The sequence below is a fragment of the Harpia harpyja genome, chromosome 1, assembly GCF_026419915.1.
Source record: "Harpia harpyja isolate bHarHar1 chromosome 1, bHarHar1 primary haplotype, whole genome shotgun sequence".
Classification (NCBI taxonomy): Eukaryota; Metazoa; Chordata; class Aves; order Accipitriformes; family Accipitridae; genus Harpia; species Harpia harpyja.
Window position 1 is genome coordinate 91,649,203 of NC_068940.1, and position 25,478 is coordinate 91,674,680.

Consider the following 25,478-nt stretch of genomic DNA (forward strand, 5'->3'; position numbering starts at 1 on the left):
GTCCAGTTCTGGGCTCCTCAGTACAAGAAAGACATGGACATACTGGAGAGAGTCCACAATGAAGGGCCACAAAGATGATTAAGGGACTGGAGCATCTCTCCTATGAGGAAAGGATTTGGCAGCTGGGACTGTTTAACCTGGAGAAGTCTGAGGAGAGGAATCTTACTAATGTATATAAATAGCTGAAGGGAGGGTGCAAAGAGGATGGAGCCAGGCACTTTTCAGTGGTGCCCAGTGACAGGACCAGAGGCAATGGGCACTAACTGACATACAGGAGGTTCCCTCTGAACATCGGGGAACACTTTTTCACTGTGAGGGTGACCGAGCACTGGCACAGGTTGCCCAGGGAGGTGGTGGAGTCTCTATCCTTGGAGATATTCAAAAGCCATCTGGCAACTGGCTGTAGGTGTCCCTGCTTGAGTAGTGGGGTTGGACCAGATGACCTCCAGGGGCCCCTTCCAACCTCAACCATTCTGCAATTCTGTGATTCTGTGATTATATTTGGTTTTAAGTCCTTGCTCATGTTTGATTTTTACATGATTACTGTGTCAGGAAAACCCTTTATTCAGTTGCATCTGCAAAACGTGCTGCAAAACGTTGTCCCACTTTGTGCATAGAGGAGAGCGGGGTTTACTTGTGCAATGGATGAATTTTCTATTTTTAAAAAATCTGGCCCATTGTTTTGCTTCTACAGCAAATCATCAGAGCGTCTGAGTCCATCTGCTTTTAAGAATCCTTATTGTTCCTCCGGGAACAATAAACAGCATGCTACCAAGAACCCATGAAACTGGATTGTAGTTTTCATGTATTTCTGTTCCCAAACAGACAAGTAACCAAAATGTTTGTGTGCAGTAGAAGTGTCGCTTAAGAGTTTGCCTGGAGGTGTTGGGTATCTCTGGGCTTCCTGTGGCTGGCAGGGAATGGGGGTCCTAACATAACCTTGTACCTATCAGAGAGAGCTCCTCCCCACATCCCAGGGTTTGGCATTAGTAACTTCCCTTCTTGGCCCTATTAGGATGGCAAGAAACTCCCTCTGACCTCTGGAGGTCCAAAACACTGCTCCTGGGAGAGGTCCTCCCTGCTCCATTTGGCTTTGCCATCTCCAGACAACTGCCCCGTCTTAGCCTCACTCGGATGACTATGAGCTAACATGAGGTGAAGGTTTATTTCACCAAGGGGGTTCTCATCACAAACTCAGAAACAGAGTCAGAACCACCAAAATGTGAATACAATCCAAGTCAAGGCTTAACTCCCAGGCTGCCTAGTGCTGCTCACCTGTGGCTTCTGGAACCCAGCCCAGCCCCTCAGATTGACAGCAGGTGGGTTCAGGGGGCTCCTTTCTCCCTACCCCCTGCTAGCTACTGAATGAATGAAATGAACTACATGATCCAAGGGACTGACAGATGCTGAGATGATGTTCTTGTTTTTTTAATACCGCACACTATTAACCTCAGTGACTGATGGACATCGGGAATAGATGGGACTGCTGCTGAAGGTCAACACCCTCAGGGCCTCAATTAAGGCGTCTGAAGTCACAACACGTTTTTCCAGGCAAGCAAAATGAGAGACAAGTAGTTCCCAGGTGAGGATCCAAACAAATCAAATACACCTTATCAGCCACACTGTAGCTCTTCTTTATGCATCACAAGGAAGCAGAAATAGCTCAAACGCATGAAGTAGTTTCCAACTATCTGTAGTTACCTGGGGGTCTTTGACGTGGTTCAGTCATGAATGCCAAGAAGTTGTGTTTGTAATGTTGCCAGCCACTAACATGGGAGCAACTCTGCAGGCACAAATTGAAATGTGACCTAATCAGAGAGCTGCAGGAGAAGCAAGATGATTAAAAAGGAGGCACATTGGGTCTGATGGAGATCAATGCTGACAGGAAAGAAAAAAGAGATTGGTAGTCTCTTAAAGCTTGCTTAAAATCAGTCCTGTCCAGTTGGGAATGCTGGCATGAATGCAGCAGTGAGTTCTGAAATGAGATGAACAGTTTATGTCAAAATAATGCAACAAATTCCAGCCCCCAGTAAATGTACATACCCAAGTTCTGTGCGGTGCCTGAGGCCCTGATCCTGCAGACAATTACATGCATGAGAAAGCCCAGTGAATGCAGGTCTATTCATGCATGCACGAACACTCACAGGATTGGGGTTTTATTGTGCATCCCCTGCAATCTACTGGATGGGATAGACATCAGCCTGAACTGTGGCCCATGTTTTCTCAGGGAGAGTTAGAAAACAAAACAAAACACATAACAAACCTGAGGCACATTTCACATCTGAGTCACTGAAAGTTTGTACATGAAACACATGTATACAAAACTGGACAAGTTTATTTTCCACAAGGCAAGCTCGGGTTTTGTATTTTTTTTTTTTTTAACTTATAAGGAAAGGGAGGAAATTCCTCCTCCTCCCTTCCCTGCCCATACATTTCCCTTGTTCGTGAGTCTTTAGAAGGCTATGAAACTGCACCAGGAACAAACAAGGACTTTCTTTAATGAATAAATATTTATGACAGCCAACTTGGATACCTAAGGCTGAGGCTGATTTCTCTGAAACATGCACCAGAAACTCTCAGGGCTTGATCCTGCCCGGACTGAAACATGCTTCCTGGAGCAGCAGCTGCTCCTTATAACACATGTCTGAAACCTTGAGCAGGACCACAGAGCACTTTGATGGAACTGGGTTGGCCAGTTTGTGCTGGGTAAGTCAAACATTTCTACATGTGCCATCAGAATGAATCTGTTTCACTTTACTTGGTGTCCCTGATCTAATTCTGTACGTAAGGCCGCTTGTTTGTTTGGCCAGTGCTTTCCTGGGGCCAAAAAGTTGATCTCTGAAGTGTGAGCTTGACGTCAGTGCCAACAAAGGTGAATCTCTTCCTACAGGGCTGATCTTGATGCTGCAGTATTAGTGGTACCTCAGCTGGGCACCTTGGGAAAATGCCGGGGTATGTCGGGGTTTTTCCTGATGTCCTTTGTCAGTTCTGATTCCTGGGTGGTAAGAGCATTGGGATCAAGGGAAAAAAGAAAATCTTTTTTTTTGAGGTAGAACAAAAGTTGCACAAATTAAGAACTTGAAATATGAGCCTGATATAAGGCTGCTGGTAATAAATAGAACAGAAGATCATTTGGCAAGTCCAAAACTGTAATGTAATATGTTCCCAAATGAGGCATATTTGTAAGCCTACTGGAATGCCATTATCTGAGGAGCCCTCCTTTTTATTTATGATCTTGACTCTCCACAGCGTATAATTTAAGGTCTCATCGAGTTGAGTAAAGGGCACAGGATCAGCATTCACAAAACATGAGATAACTTCTCAGCTCTTTCAGTGAATGACCTTGTCAGCCAACCCCTGTCACTTTGCTCTGTCCATCCTCTGCTCCTTGAGGAGGAGGGTGAGCCCTGGGTCCGGGCTGGTGGGTCGCTCTGTTTGCATGGAGCTTCATTTCAGCTCCCATTGCTAGATATGATGGCAAACTGCTCAAAAACTTACAGTATGTTTCCTGTAGATTCTAACATCCCCAGGCTCTCTAGATCTCAAGCCTGGGATCAGATCTGGGAAGATAATGCATAGAACTGCCTACATATAGCGACCAGAGTGGAAAAGGCGAGAGGGCTACCTGTCTATGCTGGAGGCAGTCCTCTCTGGAAGGGCTAGTTGCACAAGTCTGAAGTTTCTTATTTCATTGTTTTGTCTATTTGTTTTTCTCCTTAGTATAAGTTGAGTTGCTCAATAGTTTAAGCAACAAAGATTTATGGAGAAAATAGATTGTCCCAATTCCTTATGAGGGAAAATATCACCCCAAGTTTATTTCCACCTTTACTTTCCAGCTGCCTCTGTTTTCTGTGCACTCAGATGTTTTGGCCGTGGCTCGGAAGCCCAGCCCTGCTGCCACATGAAAGCTCACGGAGCCAGGAAGGATCTCATCACATTGAGAAACTGAATTCGTAGCAGAGCTGGAAAAGCCTCTTGGTTCTGACTCAAAATGTTTCTAGAATGGGGTTTCAGGGCTTACGCTGGAAGCGGTTTGCTGCAGTCAAGCTGTGCAAGGTGCCGCCAAACACCTCCTTGTCCATCCCCTCAGTGCCAGCTCATGGGCGCCAGTGCCATGATCACACGCATCTCCGTTTCACTGCTGCTCTTTCTCTCCTCTGCTTGTCACTGAGCATTTGGTTAGCATAAAGGAAGGGGCTGCATCTGCCCTCCGTCAGTGCCCTTACGTCCCCCCTCCCCACCCACTCTGGCAGCTGGTGCCTTCCTCATCGCACCAATTATACAATGAAATATAGTGAAAATATAGTGAAAATAGTGCTGAAAAGAGCAGCCCCTCCCAAGTTATCCCTGCGAATGTGCCTGGCTCCCCTCCCCTGCAGCTAGCTTAGGTGTCTTCAGTGCCCTCCACCCCCACCCTTCATTCCTGCCCCTGCCAGGTCCTCCCTGGGTGTGCAATCCCTGTCAGCAAAAGCCAGCAAGGTCCCTCCGTGGCAGGGGCACATCCATGCTGCAGCACAGCCCCCTGCCCCATGTCAGGGCTATGCCCGGCCATGCCTTCCCAGTGCACCCACGAGTTATGCCTTTGAGACTGGGCTGCGGATTTCCACATGCATCTGCTGGAAATGTGGCTTAAATATTGAACCTGCCCAACTCCCTTCGCTGAGAGAGCTCCAGTGGCAGTATATGGTTGTGTACACAGGGATAAAATCCTCTGTGGAGGTTAGCGTGTTTGCTCTTTGTGGGTAACAATTTTAAACATTAATTCCTCCCCACTTTGACTTCAGAGGTGCAGGTACCAGCGCCCAGTTGGAGGCTCTGCCTCCCCTCTGCGCTGCCCTGCCTGTGACTGCTGAGCTTTGCACTGAGGCTGATGTTCAGTTTAAACTCTTGGTAGAGAAACACTGACAGACAACTTATTTCTCCAATAGTTAAAGGAACATGGTAAAACAGTTTGTTAATCGAAAAATCAGTCCAAACTTTAGAGCATGATAATTTAGTGCAGATGTACCCCTTGGATACCAAACGCTGCTTCCCTCCCACAACGCAACATACTTTCTGCCACATTTGTCACTGAAAAACTTTCTTTAAAAAAGGGAGAAAACAGCTAGGTCAGTCCAAAATGTGTAGTTAGTTCTCCTTTAACTCTGAAATGGCAGCTAAGTGACAGAAATACTTTAAGAACTAGAGAAAAGCACTGTAAATCCCTTTCTCACTCAGCAGGTTGTTACTATGGAGTGATACAACTGCAGGATACAAAACCAAAATAAGAAAACAAAAAAAGTCAGAAGATAGTAATGTGAGCCAGCTTGTTCTGTGTATTAGCCTGTGTCCTGCTGTAACATCCTCTTCCTGACATTTTCAAGCTGAAAAAAAATTATACAGTACAATTAGATTATTCAAACTTTCTGATTATTCCAAGTGGGGTCATTGGCTCCCAGCATGAGTTTCACCAAGGAAATTCTCCTTGCCCCTAACTCTACTCATCCTGGGGAAGTGTACTTGAGCTGGATGCACAGAGAGTGCCTTGTTCTGCAGTTTTCAAAGCTTTTTTTTTGTTATGCATGTGCTGCATGCTGGGAGAGGAGTTGAAGTGGGAAAACAGGACACTTCATTTGGGGGTAGCACCCCAGCCCTGCACAGGTGGAGGTGGTCCATGGGCAGGAGTCGCACGGCTTTGGTGCATCTCCTGTGGCCCACTACGCGCTGGAGAAAAGCTCATATTGACTGAGTGTTCCTGGCTTGCTTGCTTTCTTACTCACCTATGCAACTCGGATGATTGCTAAGAGGAAATGTAGGTAGTAGCATTTGTTTAAAACACAAAACAAAACCAAAAAGCTCCCTGACCAAATGGCCCTTCCCTCTTTTAAGATAACACATGTCAGAGTGAAATGTATGGTTAGCTTTACTTTTTCTCAGCTTAAGTGCATACTTGCCTGTTGTCTGCCTACTGACCATGTCTAGTGTAAAAAATAAACCAGCTGTGCTGCCACTCTGATAGGTAGCAGTCCAGGTTTGCCTCTGGGCAGATATTTACTGCTACATCTGGCTTTGCTTTGCCATATTGTTAACCTCCCTTTTCCTTTCTACATTTGTTTTTATTAAATTTCCCATCTGAATCCTCTAGTTTGTATTTCTAATGTCAACAATTGCTTTTATCACAGATAATAACTTCCTCTTACAAAAGCTGTACTATCCTACATGCATTTCAAATTACATTTTATGGACAAACATTGAAGTACAGTATTTGGCAGTGCATGCAATTGCATATATTTATAGTAATCAAATTCTAAGGTATGAGAGCCAAGAAGTAAGTTGGTTGCCATTTTCTTAATCATGTATTTAGTTGACAATGTAATTAGTTCTGCTAAAGCTTAATGAAGTTTGCATTGTGATATTGTGATGTTTATGAAGTAAATTATGTGGTATGCTTAAGCATGCTATAAAAACAGTTATAAAAATACAAACTGTTCCTTTAACTTGCCACAATAAGTAAAATCTGAAATCACTAGAAAGGATAAACATCTATTGATATACAGATTGGAGAAGGAATCTGGACATCTCCAAATAAAAAAGACAGATTACTTTATTTTTATTAAGTAGGACCAAGAAATCGTATCTTATCTCTTTTACCAATACTGCCACAGGCTTTATGCAATTCATTGACCCTTTTGGAGCTTCATCTCCCACATACACAATACATCACAAAAGGACTGTGAGATGGAGTAGTGCTTGTAAGAAATGCTGAGACCTTCTTTTGGAAGGTGCCAGAAAAGGCCTTGTTTATGTGTTTGGTTCATTTTGGTTGGGAATTTAAGGTGACATAGCCATTTCTGGCAATCCTCCTGTGGGTGCTCTTCCTCTGGAATAAAACTGCCTTGCCAGAAATGGTCTGGATCCACTCCACTAACTTGTGTTTGCTTCTCTGGCATATACTAAAGTGAAGAAACATGGGATATCCATAATCCTCTGTTTAGATGTAGCATCTGTTAGCATGGACAGCTCAGGAGAGCAAGGAGCATTGCCTGAGGTGAGCATTTAGTTTTCTTTCCAGTTAAACATATCCATGCCTACTTTGCTGCAGAGGAACAGTTTCCTCACGTCACTCACATGGGCTTGACTTGTCCCATACTTTTTTGGCATCTGCAGTAAGGTTTACTGTATTCCCTAATTCCACTGCTCCATATAAAAGTTTCTCAGTGACAGCTCTTTTCTGAGATATTTTAACCACTATCTGGCTTCCTCCTACCCTTTGCAAAGTATTGTGCTCTATTGCTAATGTAGTCACCATGCCTTTAAACAAAACCCCACCTAGCACTGAGGCTCTGTCTGAGCTTCCCGGCAGAGCCTGGGAATGTGCCTTCCTTGGCTCACAGACACTTTCTACAGCATCTCATCCCCAGCAGTCACACGAGCAGTCCTGCTCCATTTTGTCTGTGAGCTGACAGGACTTCGACCATCAGATCATCACGTTTAGGAGGTGCTTTGGCAGTCAGCTGTCGGATGCTCGTGGGAGTGTGTCTGCAGCCAGCACATCTCCTCTTAGCTTGTATGTAGCTTGCAGAGTTGAAGCTTGCAGCTCAAAAAATCATCTTGCTATTGTATTTTCTCCCCTCAGTACCGTTACAAACTGTGCCCTTTCCCATGTGGTTTTTTTTCATGCAGACATTTTTCACATGCTTTCTCAGATCACCTCTGGAAACCTTCTTCACCTTCTTATCTACTTTGCTCTGTATCAGGTTTTCTGGGAACACCATGGTTTGTGAAATAGCTTAACGTGAATAATGATCCCACTGGCTTTCAGGCTGCATCCTTTTGTTGACAGTATCTGGAGTATCCATTGCTCTGATAACTAATTCCTTGTTGCTCTTCTAACACTGCTCAGATCACTGCACAAACATTAGACCCATTTGCTGCTGTATGCCACTCTTTGTGGACCCTGATCTTGGGCTTGACACAGTTTTATGCTTTGGGTCCCTTTTCTGGCTATTGCCTGGTAAATTTGAACTGCAGAAAAAAAGAGTGAAAGTCAGTTCCAAGTCTCTGGGCAGTGTCCTGCTCTGAGCATCTTGTCCTGGAATTGATCCCATCCTGCTCTCTGAAAAAGTAAATGGCTCCACTCTGCCAGCGTGCATCTAGTTGGCCCAGTGGGAGCACAGGAGCCGAGTGTCATCTTTGAAAGCCTGGCTAAGGAGCGGGTGATGGAGGTACCACACAGCTCATGAGCTTCTTTTCCCTTTTCATACATGCTAGATCTGTCACCCCACTGTACAGCTTGTGCACATCAAGCCCAGCCACACCACAGGGAGCTCCGTGATAATGCTGACATCCTTGTACTTAGCGTACACCTGCCTCTTCCCCCCATCCTTTACAGTCACTCCTGTTCCGTGCATCTCCCCATCTGTGCTGGCTCACCACTTTGGAGGCTGTGCTGGGAAGCCATCTGAGAGCAAATCCAGCTTTAGAAAGTAAAAAAAAGATTTTTTTCTTACATTTTTAAAAGCTGGATCTTCTTCTTAATCTGTATTTCAGCTTGCCACATGAAGAGTGGTGCTGGCACAAAGTCAGGGGCTGTGCAATACGGCGCCAGAGTGGGAATGGACACCACATTCGGGAAAACACCCAAAGTTGATTTTGCTGCATGTTTTACATCATGAACCCACAGCCTGTGCCAAGCTGATCTGCACTCTCTCTTCTAAGGTGAAGAAAAGTCTCCATCCTCTTAGCAGCTTCCATCATTCCTGGCCATGTCATGCAGCAGGATCCAAGGGCTTTTTGACATCACTGGGAAAAAATGAATCCTCCCTTCTAGTGCTTTCTGCATTTCTGTTTCTATGCTCTCTGAAGTCACCAGTCTGGATACTGAAGTGTATGTTCTGCTTTGGCAGCATGTGAGGGGTTTACAAGAGGAGCAAACTCTCCATTTTGCTGATGACCTTGGGGAAATGGGAGTGGACAGCAGGTTGCTGCTCATTGTCAGAGAGCTCATGTGTGCCTCCCCGGGGTAGGCTCTGCACGGGAACAGCCTCTGTGTGTTTAGTTTTTGCTTAGAATAGATGCGTAATAGATATTTCAGGAGAAAACACTTGTTAATTAGAGGTGAAGCCAGAGATGGGCGGACTGGGAAAGGTCAGAGCTCTGGAAAATGTTTGTCAATTTGAATCTGTCTAAATTTGGGCAAAATAAGTGTGTGTGGGGGGTTAACCGGATGGTTTGTTTAGAGAAGTTAGGCTTCCAGGGCTTTCAAACCTGGTGTAACTGGGAGGTGCTCCTTTCAGGATGCCACTAGTCCTTTCCCAACCTACACAGGGTGCTGTACAGTGCCAAGACTTTGGCCAGATCATTGCCTGGGCTTTTCTAGCCACTTACTCTCTAAATTCAGGTCAGAGCCTTCATGTTACAGCCCAAGTAGTGGCAAGGCCCTTTCTGTTATATGTGTTTGAATAACAGTACATTCATTTGGCTTGGCTTATGTGCTATCCTGTCTCTTAGTTTGTGCTGTGTTTGCTGATACAGTCGATTCCTTTATCCAGTTCCCAGACCAAAGATTGTCCCAGCTGAAAGATGCTCCTGAGGTTTGCAAGCAGCCAGGGAAAGATAACTATTTAGAGAGAAGCAGAGTATCAACTCAATAGAACTGAAGAGTTTTAGCAAGTGTTTAAAATTTGCTTTTCTAAACTACCTACATGTAGTTTTTGTACGCTCAAAAACTGTTAGGCAGTTATGAGATATATTGGGTGGGTGTAAAGTTAAAATTGTGCTTCATCGTTTCAGAGACACATTAGAAAAACTTGTGTTTCGGCCTTTTTTTGCACAATTTGCACGGACCTATCCTATCTGATTTATTTGCCTTTGGCTAAAGAGCCTAGAAACACTCTTCTGGCACCTCCAGGAGTCTCTCGTTTCATACAAAAACTACCATGCTTGGGAAGATCCAAGTGCATGAGTTTAAAATCAGGTTTCCACAATTGTGTGGTGAAGGGAATTCGGGGGAGGACACAAGGAGCCAAGAACATGACTGAAGCAGTATCACTTTGAATCCAGAGGGAACACTTGTGATATTTGCTCAGTTTTATATTGGAGCCAATCTGACACAGCTTGTCTGTCAGTTGTGATACAAATTTAAGTTTTGTTTTAAAACCAGTTAATTTATTCTACAGGTTGAAAATGCTTCGGCCAAGTTGTCTTCATTATGGAAGCAAATTCTTGACACATCCTAGCTGATGATGGCAAAGAGACAAACCCTTTGCTTTTTTGTTTTGTTTTACTTTGTCACAAGAATGTTTGAGAAATTCAATTCCCGTACCTAATGAGGAGCTAGTTTTCAAACACATCTCTGCCTATCTCAGAGCATTGCTGCTCAGGAATCAGGAAAAAATTTGTGTACACATCAGAAGAATAAAAATAATGCTCTTTTTGTTATTTTTCTGTGGCATTTTTACTGTGGGAGTTGAGTTAGTATTTTCCTGCCGGAGTGCCCTGCTGAGTCTGGAAGAGCAAAGGCAAGGGCAGGCAGCAGTGCTCCCCAGGACGGTGAGGGATTTTGCTCACTGGGCATTTGGAGGTGTTTGAAGTGCAGGTATGGGTGTACGGGACCCATTGGTATTGGCCAGATTGGTGCCTCTCGCTGTAGCTCCGCTGAGGCTGGTGACAGCCACCATCCCTCGAGCAGCCACAGGGATGCTGGTGGGAGCGTGCTGCCTGCGGTGTGCTGATGGCTGGGGTGGGCAGGGGGAGAGAGGAGTGAGGTGCAACAGCTCTTTAAATTTCCCATGGAAACCCAAACCTTCTGCCCCTGTGCTCGCCCCCTCACCAAGGGGGTCACCACAAGCAGGGGGCTTTTCATGAAGATCATTGATTCTCTGAAACCTGCATCTATCAGTGTACAGCTTGTTTGTGTTTCAGTGAATCCTGGGTCTGGTAAGCATATTTTATGGGCCCGCTGTTGCAGTTGTTATTGCTAACAGATTTCGCACCGCTGCATTCAAGCAGGGGTATTTCATGTCTCTCTGCAACTTAGGATGATGTTTCCCCTTGTGAAGGTTGCATTTCATGTTGAGACATTTCCAGCCTGCTGTCAGAAAACACGAACATTTCTAAATCTCCTTGTCAGGATAACAGCAGTGGGAATGCTGAAATCGTGACAGAGGGGAAAAAAAGCCTTCCGGCCAAAGACTCCTGGCTGGAAGGTCATCTACACTACTGCTTTCATAAACAGTCACACACAATCATGAGCTGATTTAGGTGCATAAGAAATAAACCCATGTCTCTCTTCATAGCCCAAGTCTTCACATCACCCATTGATGCCAATGAACTGGGTGAAGTCCAAACTCATCACTTGGGTGGGCCTGAGGAGCTCATTCAGAAACAGCTGTGCCTTGAGAGCCATCATGGTCTCCTGCCTTCTCACAGTCCCCTCCTCATGAGCCTTTGGTCAAGACCATTGCAGAATTGTTCCGTCCCTCTGGTGCAGGACCATGACCTCACCTAATGGTACCTGAACCTAGGCACTGCATGGTGGTTTCACCAGGACATCTGAGTAGCAAATTAATACTGGTGGGAACCACCTTATTTCATTTTATGATTGTGCACTGTTGAAGCTTACAGCTAAGTTAGATATCCCAGACTGTCTTTATCATCCACCAGAAAAATTGGTGCTTCTAGGGAGGTATTTTGGATAGAAGGAAGCATGTGGAAGGAGCTCAGTGCTGCTCATCCAGACAAAGATATCCATGCTGTGACTAAGTCCCAACTAATTTGCAGCTAGTTATCCACTCATTTCAGGGAAGGGAGACTGGTGACTCCAGTGGATGGTCACTCCACTGTCTTAGATACCTCCCTTGCACTGCCCACGGAGGTAGCCAAGACGACCCCGCAGAGTGAGCACTCGACTTTCAGATGTTAGATAAGGTCAATCCCACTCCATCTGCTGATACAGCTGGGGGATGCTGCCGTTGCCTCGCTGTAGCATAGTCCATGCCAGCAGGGCTCTGCCTGTGCCTTCTGCGAGGTGTCACCATATGAACTCCCCACTGTCCCTTTGGGCTTGAGACTCCTCTGGAGAAGGCAGTGCCATTCTCAGCATAGCATTTATGGTCACTCCTCTGATCAGGATTGGAGAGAGGTGAGCCCCATCTCCAGCCCTCCACGGGAGTTCTTATGTTGCTCTGGGCAAATCCTTCAGCTGCGGATCAGCAGAGACATCTCTCATGGGCTGTCAGCAAAACACTGTGTCAAGGGTCCTCGGGGTCCCCCACAGCGAGGCAGTGCTGGACACCAGGGTACTCCCATGCTGGAAATAATAGATGTTCATATTCAATTAGATGTGAACTTAATTCCAACTAAGATACTCACTCAGGTCTTACTTCTGCAGAGCCAGAAGTGGGCTTGAATGTTTTTCCTATCATGGAGTGAGGCAGGTATAGACCAGGAGACGTCTAGTCTCCAAAGCAGAGGGAATCACTTAAAAATTGCTGATGGGGGTAGAAGCTGAGGCGGTAGAAAATGCTGGACTTTGCCTCTGGATAACAGTTCCTGCGTGCACTGAGGGAGAAGGTTGTGTGTCAAACTTGCCCTTCTGCTTTAATGAAAAATGCATTAGGGCGGCCAAAACATGAAGAGCTCTGTAAATAAAAGGCAAATAGATAAGATGCAATTTCTTATGATTTCTCCAGAGCCACGTTGGCTCATCTTCATCATTTAATTACAGATGCAAAGTTGAGTAAGTTGCCAAAGTAAACTGTCCTGAAACAGAACAAATATTCTGGGCACAGAAGCAGTCTTTTGATAAGGTTTTGCATTTATCTATGAAAAGAAATTTGAAGAGATTTGCTAGCAGCATTTGTTTTTTTTGTAAACTATGTGCACTTCTTTTGGGGTTTGTTTACTGGCCTGGGTCCACTATCTGTGTGTCAAGAGCCCTTAGCAATATTGTTATATTTTGACAGAGCCTTTATAACAGTCATAATGTAGTTGCTGTACTTTGAATCACCTTGCACGTTAACTAAACAATTCAGAATGTATTTGTCACAGCTTGCAAACATTTCTGTAAACAGTTGACTTAATTTCTGCTCACTCAAAACCATATTCAACAACTTTCCTCATTATTTTTGTCCGAAACTTACCTTGAAAGTATTGCTCTGAATTAGATGTTGGGGGAATAGGTTTGAAACTTTTTCCTGCTAGTTCATTAACCCGGTTTAATAGATTCCGTGGGAGATTATTTTCTCTATACAGTGGTTATTTAAGCAATAGTTTCTATTTTTTCAAAATATTTATAAACCAGTAAGTTCCTCTGATATATTTATTGGTACCTTGGAGCAACTTATTGCACATATAATGGAAAGGAATGGATAAAGTTACATCTATTATAAAACTAGGGTATTTTTATTTGTACTTTAAATACTTTTGTGCAACTTCTGAAGCTGGTGTACAAAGGAGAGGGTTGTTCTCTTGTACTTGTTTATCTTTACTTTGTTGTTAGTGCATTCTTTCTGGTGTCATGCTTTGTGCGTGGCTGAAAAAAGTCATTAGGATTAGAGTCAAACATTAACCTTGTGACCTTCTTGTTTATATACCTACTGTAAGTCTGTTCTGCTTGTATTTCTGCAGTTAGTAAAAGCAAACTTGTGTGCACAGTCCCTGGATGGCAGTGGGCAAACTGAAATGTTTGTCAAGATCACTGATACCACATCCCTTCAAAACCAAAGCTTCAAAGGCATGTTAGTGGCTGAGATTAACCGAGAAGGTGGCTTTTAAAATGCATGTGTCTCTCTCCTTTCAAAAATAGTAAGCTGACAAAAATAACATCTTAGCCCAAGGCAGTGATGCACAGTGCAACGAATGGAAGACAAACACACATTTTAAGATCAGCCCAGCTTGGTAATGAATACAGGCTATACAATTCAAAGAAAAAAGACATACCATCTGTTCCTGTCACAATCCCAAAGACAATGTACCTGGGAAAAACTGAAAAGGGCTGGAAACCCCAGATGCTCCTGTTGTATTTGCAAAGCTGTTGCTCTCACCATTCCTTGGGCTTCTTGGAACGTGTCCTCCTCTCCACATGCAGGAGAGGGAGATCACTGACTGGTCTTAGGGTGGAAAATGTTTGAATGCAGCTACAGTGGGTAATACCAAAGGATGGTGCCTTGGCTTCTTCATCTCCTTGTGTAGGTGTCAGGGTTTCCTGAAAAACAGTAAATTCAGAAGGTTGTGGAAATCTTTTAGGCTTGTCCATTTTTACCAATAAAACCCAATAGGAAAAGATCAATGTGCCACAGTTCCTCATGAAGCCACGCTGCTGAGGGATGCTACTGGGGCAGGGGTTGGGCACAGATGTTGCTGTGGGGCAGAGGACTGCAGGGTGCTGGGGGACTCTGGTCCCACCACCAAAGGCTGGGTGCTCCTCCCGCTGCTGGCCCAAACAGCTTCACTGGTTCCTTGGCTCTGCAGCTGCAATGACCAAATGTCACGGTCAGGTCTGTCTCTTCTGGGACTCACTCCGGGGTCACGAATTCCCGGTGAGTCTATCTATCTGGCACAGTGTCCTGGTTTCAGCTGGGATAGAGTTAACTGTCTTCCTAGTAGCTGGTACAGTGCTATGTTTTGAGTTCAGTATGTGAAGAATGTTGATAACACTGATGTTTTCAGTTGTTGCTCAGTAGTGTTTAGACTAATGTCAAGGATTTTTCAGCTTCTCATGCCCAGCCAGTGAGAAAGCTGGAGGGGCACAAGAAGTTGGCACAGGACACAGCCAGGGCACCTGACCCAAACTGGCCAACGGTGTATTCCATACCATGTGACGTCCCATCCAGTTTAGGAACGGGGAAGTGGGGGGGGGCAGGGATTCACCGCTCAGGGACTGGCTGGGTGTCGGTCGGCGGGTGGTGAGCAATTGCACTGTGCATCATTTGTATATTCCAATCCTTTCATTATTGCTGTTGTCATTTTATTAGTGTTATCATTATCATTATTAGTTTCTTCTTTTCTGTTCTATTAAACCGTTCTTATCTCAACCCACGGGTTTTGCTTCTTTTCCCGATTTTCTCCCCCATCCCACTGGGTGGGGGGGAGTGAGTGAGCGGCTGCGTGGTGTTTAGTTGCTGGCTGGGGTTAAACCACGACACACAGCTGCCAAATTAACCCCTGTGTTTGTTGCACTTGTGTCTCAGCTTGCATCTGGGGAAATGGAAGGAGAAAGACAAAAATCAGACCTCAGCTGGTCTAACATACTTCTTTTTATGTTGTGGCAGGCAGCACTGGATCATGCTCTGGCTTGTCAGAACGGGCTTGCTTGCTGGCTCGGACGTGGCCAGAGGAGACGCTGGTGCAGAGATGCACTCATCAGCCAGCAGCTCCTCACCTGGGAATGTCTCACGTGGACCTGCTGGGAGCCTGGCTCCCACCTGGCTCCTGCAGCTCAGTGTCACTGTGCACACCTTGACTAGGTATCTACAGACATAGGCTGCTGTCGCTGCATTTAATTTTATTGCTTGTACCAGATGCTGCATCTTATCTCAGTGAAAATGAGAGCTGGACTCCTCCTCTGTGTGCCTGTCATTGTGTGCTCAGAATAAAGATTGCCGCTGGTGAGAAGGCAGCTGCAAGGCTGGTGCAGTCAGCCAAATCCCACCAAACTTCCCTTCTTCCCTGTTCCCCTAATTTGTCCGTCTGACTCGGCCACCCCTTCCCCACGTGTGGCTGTTGCAGCTGCCTCCTTCCCTGGCTTCCCCTGCCATCCCAAGGCAAATGCATCTTGCTCTCCCCCTTTCCTCCTCTCGTGTGCATGCTCATATGTCAGCTGTCCCAGATTCAGAAAAGAATATTTGATTGCAGCAATGTCCTTATGAGAGCAGAGTGTTCTGTAATTCCATTATCAAACACATCATGTGTTTTGATCACATAGAAAATTAATTCAGTCCATCAGTGCATGTTTATTGTCAGGACAAATCTCAGCAAGACTTTTTTAGAAAAATCCCTAAGAAAGCACTTTTTAAATTGGTACATTTTAAAATTGATACTTTTTTGCAATCAGTGAAAGCCTCAGTACTGTTAAGCCCCCAAACACTTAACAATCCTTGCAGATACCAGTGATGGCATGGCAAATTTTGAACACATCCTTGGTGGATATGAAATACAGTTATCAATGCAGAAGGTGTTTGAGTAGGGCTCCTCCATGGAAAAGTAGGGTCAAGCAGAGATAACTTGCTAGTAAACAGTAATCTTTGTAAATAATTATTTGTGCTTTTCAATGGATGAGGGATACTGTCTCCAAGGTAGGCCCTCCTTTCAAAGTGCAGATAGACACAAGCCCAGCCTATTCTGACCCGAGAAGAGACCTCAGAAAGCCAGGGGGATGTAAACTCAAATTAAATTTTTGCTCCAGTGGAAACCAAACAATGATTTTATATTATTTTCTTGTCTTATAGGGCCAGCTTCTGAGACATTCAGACCTTGTTTAATTTCTGCTCAATCCCCAGCAGATGTGAGAGTGACAGATTAATTACAAAAGGGAGAAGTCTTTAGGAGATGACAGATGGCTCTTAACTGTAGACAAATTTCTCAGGGATGCAAAAGAAAAGGACAAAAGAGAACAAAGAACCAGCCTTGAGTTAAGAAGGTACTGATGTAAAATGGAGCTATGATGGCAGAGCAGGCTGTGCTTGGGGAGCCTATGGATGTGCAGGGAGATGCAGAGATGGAGGGGACAAAGAAGGAAAATTGCTGGAAACAATGAGCCTTGGAAACCACTGCCTGCTCTCTGTCCCTGTCCTGTCCTATCCTGCCCTGTCCCACCAGGGTCCTATTCCTGAGCACTCGTTCGGCTCATGCAAAAGCTTTTATTTTTACTCCTTACTACTCTTAAAGACTTAAATGGTTAACTCCGGTTCTGGGTCAGATGTTTACTCTCCCAGCTAGAAAATGGGAATACTTGCTGTGTGGAGAAAATGTTTAGATTATATAGGCAGACCTCCTGTTTGTGTAAAAACAAGAAGAAAGTTGGTTAAAGAATGGGTGTTAATCATGTGAATGAGATAATGTATAGAGATAGTCTAGGTGTGTGTGTATATGTATGTTTGTGTGTAACCCCAATGTAGCCCTCCATTGGGATCAGACTCCTTTGTAATCTTACGGTAACTTTATTGGAATGAGAAAACAAAGGAGAGTATTGTTTTCTAGCAATACTTTAGCATTATAAAGTAAATACTCCAGCAAGTATTTACTAGCAGGAATACTATTACCATGGTTAATGAAACTGTAATCAGTAAATGGAGCCAGCTGCAAACATTGGGCTTTTTTCCCTTAAATTGCCTAAATGTCCTAATATGCATTTTAATCCCTCAACAAAAAATATCTATTTTTAAGGCTACAAAGTGCAAGGGGGCCTGTGAGACCCCGAGTGCTGTGCTACAATCAATAATAAAAATGCTATATAAAATGTTAGTGGAAAGTATAAAACTTCACTTCCGATATGGAGGTCTAACCTTTTCTAAGTGCTTTGGCTTGTTAAAAGGACCCTGAGTCTCAGAAGTGCTAACTATTGAGAATATTTAGGGTATGTGGTAAGTGTCTGTCATATGTTCCCAATAAGCAGGCTATCAAATAATTGACCTGAACACTAATGGCACCCTACATTGGGCAGAAAGGCTGAAAGATGCTCACTAAAAACACGCAGATGGGGACATCTCCGTAGCACTGTCTGTGCGTGGCCCCTAGCCCCATCTCTGCCACCACTGAGGGCAGCCCCTGGCAGCTTTCTGACTGCTTGGGATAAACATCCTGAAGAGGATTTTCTCCAGCTTTCTAACATAGTATTTCCCAGTAGCTGCGTGTGGAGGTGGCCTTGGAGAGCAGGGACCAAGGCTTTGCAGCGCTGCAGGAACCACCTCCAGGAACCGTCCATTTCAAATTTAATTTAAAGTTTCTCTCTCTCTCCCCCAGCCTCCAGAGTCCCCCATCTTATTGCTGGGATATGTCATGGCCCTATGGCTCTGCAGAGCTTTCATGCAAAGCCTGCATTTGCCTGTGTGGGTAATAGCTGGCTGTGGGTTAAATACAAATATTTTTCAGTATTGTCCTAAGTGAATTTGAGGATGGGCGAGGGACCGTTCACATGATCTAACTTCAGACATCTAACACAAGTGCTCTCTGGAGGAGCAGAACTCTCTCTGTTGGACTCCAGAGGGAAATGAGGATCTTAAATGTAGGGGCTTTAGCCTGCACTCTCATCAGAATTCTATGGTAGGCAGTTGGAATAGCTCCCTCTGTGAGAAGTGTCCCAGACATCTCTAAATGCATCCCTCTCTGGTGCAGCTTTCATTGCATGCAGACAATTGAGCGCTACATATCAACTCATTAATGTTGCTGGGAAAGGAGAATAAACTTTGCAGCCAAGAGTAGTTTTCCTAAGATTGTTTCCCAGTGTAGCTCCCTGCATCCTTGGTTGTGTTTATGAAAAAGCATTTTTGTTTACATGGAAAAACAAACCACAAGAGTTTTCTCATCTGTCATCCCTCTGTTTCTGCAAGTACACACATGTCCTTGGTAAGAGCCCTGCTCGGGCACTGGCTGGGGTTCAATGACGGCGTCATGTGTCTGCGATGAGCAGTCACATACCACCAGGCGGAAGCAGCTGATGCAGACAGTTAACAAATATCCCATAGGATTGCTATGGCTCATCCATGGCAAATCCAGCACCCAGCTAAGTCTTTCTACTAACTTTGGGAGGGTTGATGCAAACTCTTAAATTGCTTGTAGTTAGTTCATTGAAAATTAAAGATGGTTCCAAAAATGGTGATAACAAGGCCAAATTTCCCACTATACGCAAGTCTTGCAAGTGGGGCAGGAGAGCCAGCACCATATTTTCCATTTTGATTTCCATGATGAAGTTTATATCTCAGACCTTTAAATATGCATCAGTGAGACATCACATCACCATCATGAATAAAGATGCTTGTTTCTCTGAATCATGGGGGAAGGCTTGCAGGAGAGGCCTCTGTGATGAGAGGTGCAGAGCCCCAGGCGCACGCATGCTCCCCACCTCTCGGGCAATGGCTGGTGAAGGGATGACCATCTGCTTGTGGGGCACAGCCGGAGCAAGTGGTTGGCCACATATAAGTAGGAGTCTCATGTTAGATTCAGCTAGTCCTCCAGGTGACACAAAACCTGTGTATTACACCTCACTGCCAGAGGTGCGGGCAGGCGTGCAGGGGGCTGTGGCTGCGCCAGAAGCTGGCGGATGCTGTGGGTGAGGGGGAAAGTGGGACAGCAAGGCAGGGCTGGTGCTTAGGGCAGAGCCAGATGCCTCTTCCCTGAGGGATGTCTCACCAGGGTGGCCCTGGGGATGACACACTGGTTTTATACTGCACTGCTGTGTGAAACTCTTTTCTCGTTCCATGCAACTCCTTTGACAGCCCTCAGCAGCAAGACCTTGAGAAGAGGGACAGAAAATGTGCAGAAGGTCTCTTTTTTATTACTTGATCTCATATTTGATTAACTAGCTCTTACGAAGCTGTTCATTATAACCAGTATGGAGCTGATGTGCAGCAGTGCCTGTCCCTCTGGTCACAGCCTGTGTTGGCAGTTTGGTCCTGTGCGACCTGCTCCTTTCTGTACCCTTACCATCAAACATCCAGCTATACTGCAGCCTCAGAAAAACCACATACCTTGTTTTTTGCACTCCTCATGCTTTAGAAGGAAAACTGTTTTAAGACCGAATATGCCCAACTGAATTCTAGAAGAATAATTTATATTGAAACAGAATACGTGGGTAGAAAGAAACTCAGAAAATACACTAATTTTGGCTAGAAATTGTGTTGTAAGTTGTTTCAAATCAGAGGTTATTTTTTGGTCCAGTTTCAAGTTACAGAATATGGTTTAAAGTGTCTTATTCTTTCAAAAATATTTAAAAGGCATTATTCAAATATGTCATGCAGTTCTTTCGAGTGAATAACATGCATCTCTGATCACCAGGGTATGTTGCAAGAGGACATTTCTGAGTGCCAGCCAGCCATGTTACTTAATGAAATAATTTTTTCTTTTAAAGCTAATTTACATTTCATGCTTTTGGCTCCTCAACTACATACTGGAGGCAGAACTGGCTGTGCGCCTTTAGCTTTTCCAGACTACAGAGAAATTAAGAGACAAGTGGACAAAATAAAAAGAACAGAAGAAGGAAATATTGATAATAAAAAAAACATGAATAGGAGATAGCACGTGTGGGGGAAAGCAAGGAAAGGGGAGAAATGAAGACGGGGAGAAGGAAGGGGAGGTGATAGTCTCCTCAGCGTGGGCAGGGGAAGCCTGATGGCCAGACAGCCCTACCCATGGGAGGGAAGGAGCTGCCTGTGCTGCCGAGGAGGGTTAGCAGGCAAGGAGGGAGTTAGTGTGCTCCCTGGGGTATAAATATCTTTCTGTAGATGTTAGATTCTTTTTCCTCCTTCTGTCACAAGAACTTGTGGCGGTTTGGGACCTTCTCTGGGTCAACTCTGAACTTTCTAAACTTTCTCTCTGTACAGTTGCTGCTGAATTTTGTTGTTTGCCACCCAGACTGTTCCTGTGCCCCACGCTGGTGGGTCCGCTTCTGCATTAGAAAGGCAGCGCTTCTGCCCTGCTGCAGCCAGACTCTGGGTCCATGGCATGGAGAGAAACTGGCCTCAGGGCTTCCTCTCCCCACTGCTCCGGGACTTCTCCTCACTGGGGCTGGCTTCCCCCCAGCAGTGTGCACCAGACCTGCCCACAGGCTTTGCAGCAGATGGGGAAAGGAGCTAGAAAGATGGTGAGAAAGGTCTGGGTGAATATAGGTGGGCTTTCACTGTGCAAACAATCCCTGCAATGCTGGTCCATGGCTGCAGCTGCTGGAGGAAGGCACTGCCAGCACCTCTGTACCCCTTTGGACATGCTGGCATTAGTGGAGTTTGCTCCCAGCACTGTCTGAAACTCCGCAGCTCCAAAACAATAAGCCTTGTCCTCATGGAGGAACACTACCAACTTTCTCCGTTTTAATTACCCAGTCTCCTCCTTTGAGCCTCCAGCCCTTTGAGCCATGTGATGGAGTCAGAGTCCCAGCCTGCTGTTCAGAGAGAGAAGGAAAAGCTGTAGCCCACATGCTGCAGGGAAGAGCTGGGAGTCAGGAACCGTAACAGGCAGCGTCGAAAGGAGAAGCCCTTGTTTATTTTGAAAAATGGTGAGAGCTTCAAAACACCCAGGAACTTTGGGTGTCTTGGTGTTAACAGGATTGTAATTCAATATGGACATAGAAGGCACAATAATCATTAAGGGTCGGGTCTCCTCTGGGATGCAGTGGTTCAGACACAGAGCTTTGAAACTACAGATAATTTGAGGCTCAAAGAGATGGCTGTAGGCAAAAGCTCAGAACAGTCTTTCAGTTGTTGTCATCGCGTTTCCTGCATCCTTTGTGCTGAATCCGAAGCTTTGGTGATACATGAAAGAGCCACGTCCTGGCGTCGTGCAGGGAGCTCTTATTTCAGTCCGCGGGATGCATTTTCTGGGTGCAGAATTTATCATGATGGGAATGCTGGGCTGGGACGGCTCGCCACGTATCCCTAGGAGGGTCAGCCGCACCCAGCGGATGCTCATCCACCAAAGCTCTGGCCGGGCATCTCGGAAGAGCTTGGCCGCAGGGGAGGTCACTGCCGCCTCCTTCCCTGGCCATGCTGGCGGACGGGCTCGGCTCCACGGCCCAGGCACCAGCGCAGGAGCATTGCATCACATCCCCCGTTTTCTGTCTAGCCTCTCTCTTTCCTCACTTCTTTCTCTCTTTCTCTCCCCCGCTGTTCCTTGGTTTCATCAAATCTCAGAGGGACGTCCAGTGAGCAGCGCCGCATCAGCGCCAGCGCTTTGTGGTCTGAACTTTTAGAGCTCGGTGGAAAGACGATGGCTTGGGTTTGGCACTGGTGCTCCCACGTTTTGCAGCCATAAACACGTGGAGCTGATGGCCGGGAATGTCTGTCAAGGGAAGGTGGGCATGGTGAGCAGGCACCCTTGCCGAGTGGCCCACCTGGGTGATGGCAGAGCTTCCCGGCCAGCCGCCGGCACTCTCTGCAGCCACAGGGGTGAAGCAGTAGGACACAGTTAACTGCTAGCAGGGACATGTCAACACATGGAAACATTTATGCCCATTCTTTAAAAAAAACCCCAAAACAAAAACTCAAGTCTCAGTTCACAAAGTAATACCACATTTTTCCTCTGACAGTGTTTTTATTCAGGACATTTACAGTTAAAATGCTGCTGGAAGTCCAACAGGAAAATCAAATTGAAGATAACTCTAACTTAATTATGAAGGCAAAAATGCTTCTTTTGAAAATGTAAACATGTTATTCTATTTCCTTCTAACTGAGTCAAACTAATGTTCCATTATTTATATGTATTTCTCCTTCTCACTGTGTTGTGATCGTTGGTTATTTTCCTGAAGTTCACTGTCACCTGAAGAGGTATTTTCCTCTTACTTCTCTAAGTTATTACACAGGTCTTTAGAGAAGCATTCAATCGCCAGCTCCTCTCCTTACTTTTGCCCTTTGAAACCATTACTGAACATACTTATTTTAAATAATGAAAACCAATAAAGAGAATCTAAACCATGCAAATTATCCCTTATTCTGACATGAGCTACAAAATATTTCTTTTGCCACGAATTTAAAGTAATGTACCCTCTTATTATGCCAGCAGTTGTTACTAATTTGGTGGAAAGAGCTTATTTCATGAGCTGTTTTACAGATTTGGCGTCTGCATTTCACATATATGACCATGTAACAAAACAGTCTATGTTATCTCATTATAGCATCTCAAACATGGATTGGGCAGGGCTTGTATTAAACAACGGCTTCTTCATCATAACAGAGCACATATCAAACTAATAAGATGACCACTTGGCACTTAGTTCCACCTGGCAATTTAAATATGGGGTTAGATAAACACTACCAAACCCATTTCTTTTTCTTCCCACCATTCTTTTGTGAACATTTATTTGCACAAACATGAATGCTTTGGAGATGGTCTGAACTGAAAACTGTACCCATGTTTCAGTCCAGCAATTGCCCAGAATTTGTTTTGTGCATTAGTTTTTCCGTCACTAAGATTTGCCTGAACCAGTTGTTATTATCTAATTTTTAGCTTCTTTCATTAAAGCAGTTTCATCTTAATTTTTTATTAAAAGCACTGCTGGTCAACCCCAAGTCCTAAACTTCAAGGTTTCTGCTTTCCAAGAAAAAGGATGAGGACTCTCAGCAGGCATCACCGTGGTCTGAGTTGTGCCTCCTCTGCAGACCTGCTTTGTGACTCTGAGCGAGACATTCACTGCCATATTTTTTGACATAGGAGACCTGCAAGAATTCAAACATCACCAGGAAACATTGTTTTGGGCTCAGGACTGCCTGAGGTGATGTCTAACAGCCCAGGTAGAGACTGGGCCCTTGCCTTGCAGGTGCAGGACACTGTTGTATTATCTCTACTCTATTGTAGAGATAATATATTTTTTTGCTCTGGCTCATCACAGCATTCGTATTGTGCATAGGCTTGTGATGGAACCATACCATAAACAACCATGAAATCGCTACAGTGGCAAAGCACCCCATGGTTTGAATAAAAGCACATTTGAAAACATCTGTAGGCTTTTTTACAGTAAAGCTTTCAGAGACAGTTTGCTTCTTGTTGCTTTTGTATCAGTCATGAGTTAATCCTACGAAGAAGAGAGGGAGAAAAAGCAAAACAGTTTTACTGCCCGACAAGACAGAAGACCACAGCAGCTCTGAAGACTGAGCTCTTGACTGCTCTTTCATCTGAGGTCTTCTCCAAACCTGAGCTAAGTTCAGTGACCAAACCCATAATACCCGACTCGGCTACATAAACTACTTGTAGCTACACTCTTCTCTCTTAATTAGACCCAAGTGCTCCCTTGTTCTCCTAACGAGGGTCAGCTCTAGAACACATGCTTGTACAGGACACCTAGTTCCACTTTAGTAAAGGGACTACCCAGACTGCAAGACTGTATGTGCTGGTTCAGAGGTGCTTATGGTTTTGTCAAGGGAGATGATAAGCAGACTTGCTGTAGCACGTTTACTCTTCTGGTAAGTTTGTAAAGGAAACAAGCTTGGTAACTCAAGAAGTAACAGTGAATTTACAAGCTAGCCCTTAAATGGGGTGGGTTAGATGCAGAAAGCTTAGTAAATCAGATGCAATCTCTCCTAATATTGATACAAGATCCAGGCCTCTGCTGAGGAAGCAGGTGCTTGTGTTAAGTTCATGTCTTCTCAAGTCAGCATTTAAGAACGTGCCTTCAGTTCAGAGCCTCTGTGAGTGCTGCCTGGAATGGGACCCCTGCGGCACCTGGGCTGGCAGCACTGCCACTGCGGTCGCTGGTCCTCCCAGGAGACCTGCTGCTGGTGTAGGTGTCAGAAAGCCTTAGAAAGGCAAGGTCTGTCTGGTAACGTTGACAAGATGACCCTTGAGTCAATGACATTTCAGGTTCATTGGCAGTGGGACGGTGCAGCTGGTTTTTGACAACTCCGCTAACACACTGGTCTCAGGAACATGAGTATTTAAGACACTGGTTGTGTTACAGTCTGTGGTTACTTGGCAAAAATCCAAATGTTGAAATAAATTTAACACACCTTCTTTTCATCCTGAAAAAAAAATACATATAGTTGAGCATTTTGGGAACTCTCCATGCTGTACCCGTCAGTACTTTTACCAAGATAATGTCCCACACTGAGGGGTGAAAGCAGGGAATGAGTAAGCCATATTAATACACTAAATTACTGGAAAATATGAAAAACGGGGAAATGACTGGATTGAAAAACTCATGGCTGGATCCAGCATAACCAGATTGATATTTAATTGTTTGCATGGATCGTGAAATGCCCATAATTGCCAGCTGGTGTCTTCAGACATGTCTGGGTCTTCATGTGCCTGGCTTTTACACCAGAGTTTTTATTGGCATGCAGAGATGTGGAGGTGGTGGGATTTGGATTTGGATGTGAGAGGGAAGGAAAAGAAAAGCACAGATTGGTGCGTTTCTTGATACAAGCCTGCTGCTAATTGGGCTTTTTAAAGTAAACTTAGGGATAATGGAAACACTCTAGGATGGGGCAGGAGTAGTTTAATTAGCATCTGTGAACTCCAGTGTTTCCTGCAGCCTACGGACTCCATAACAGCAGATTGTCTCAGACTAGGAATTGCTTCAGATTCATTGTTTCCTTTCTTTCAGCAAAAAGCAAGAAAAGATTGGATGCCCTCAGTCTCTTTTAGGACCCATACGTGAATTTTCCTATTAGAACTATATATTTCAGTGATCCAGGAATAGTCATTGAAAAAAATTTTTCAAGCTACCTTTTCTGTGATCACAGAATCTTTGGGCTTTGACAAAATAAAGCCTCAAGGGAACAAGGTAGGAAAGTCAATTACAAGTAGAATTGTTTTCAATTAAACAAAAAGGAGAGAATTCCCAACCCCCAAGTATTTTT

At 44.8% G+C, this 25,478-nt stretch overlaps 1 long non-coding RNA gene across 22 annotated transcripts in view; it reads left to right on the forward strand.

The window, feature by feature from the left end:
- Positions 1–686: 686 nt before the first annotated feature.
- Positions 687–25,478, forward strand: part of LOC128149667 (uncharacterized) — an 87,240-nt gene continuing 62,448 nt past the window's right edge. For 5 of the 22 annotated variants that reach the window (XR_008237725.1, XR_008237723.1, XR_008237808.1 and 2 more), the window contains exons 1-5: positions 689–2,706; positions 3,837–4,056; positions 6,162–8,204; positions 8,530–8,697; positions 15,252–15,446. This is a non-coding gene — a long non-coding RNA (uncharacterized LOC128149667). Of the gene's footprint in view, positions 2,707–3,836; positions 4,057–6,161; positions 8,205–8,529; positions 8,698–15,251; positions 15,447–25,478 lie in introns of all 22 variants that reach the window. The other 17 variants (XR_008237722.1, XR_008237730.1, XR_008237802.1 and 14 more) reach the window with 12 other exon arrangements.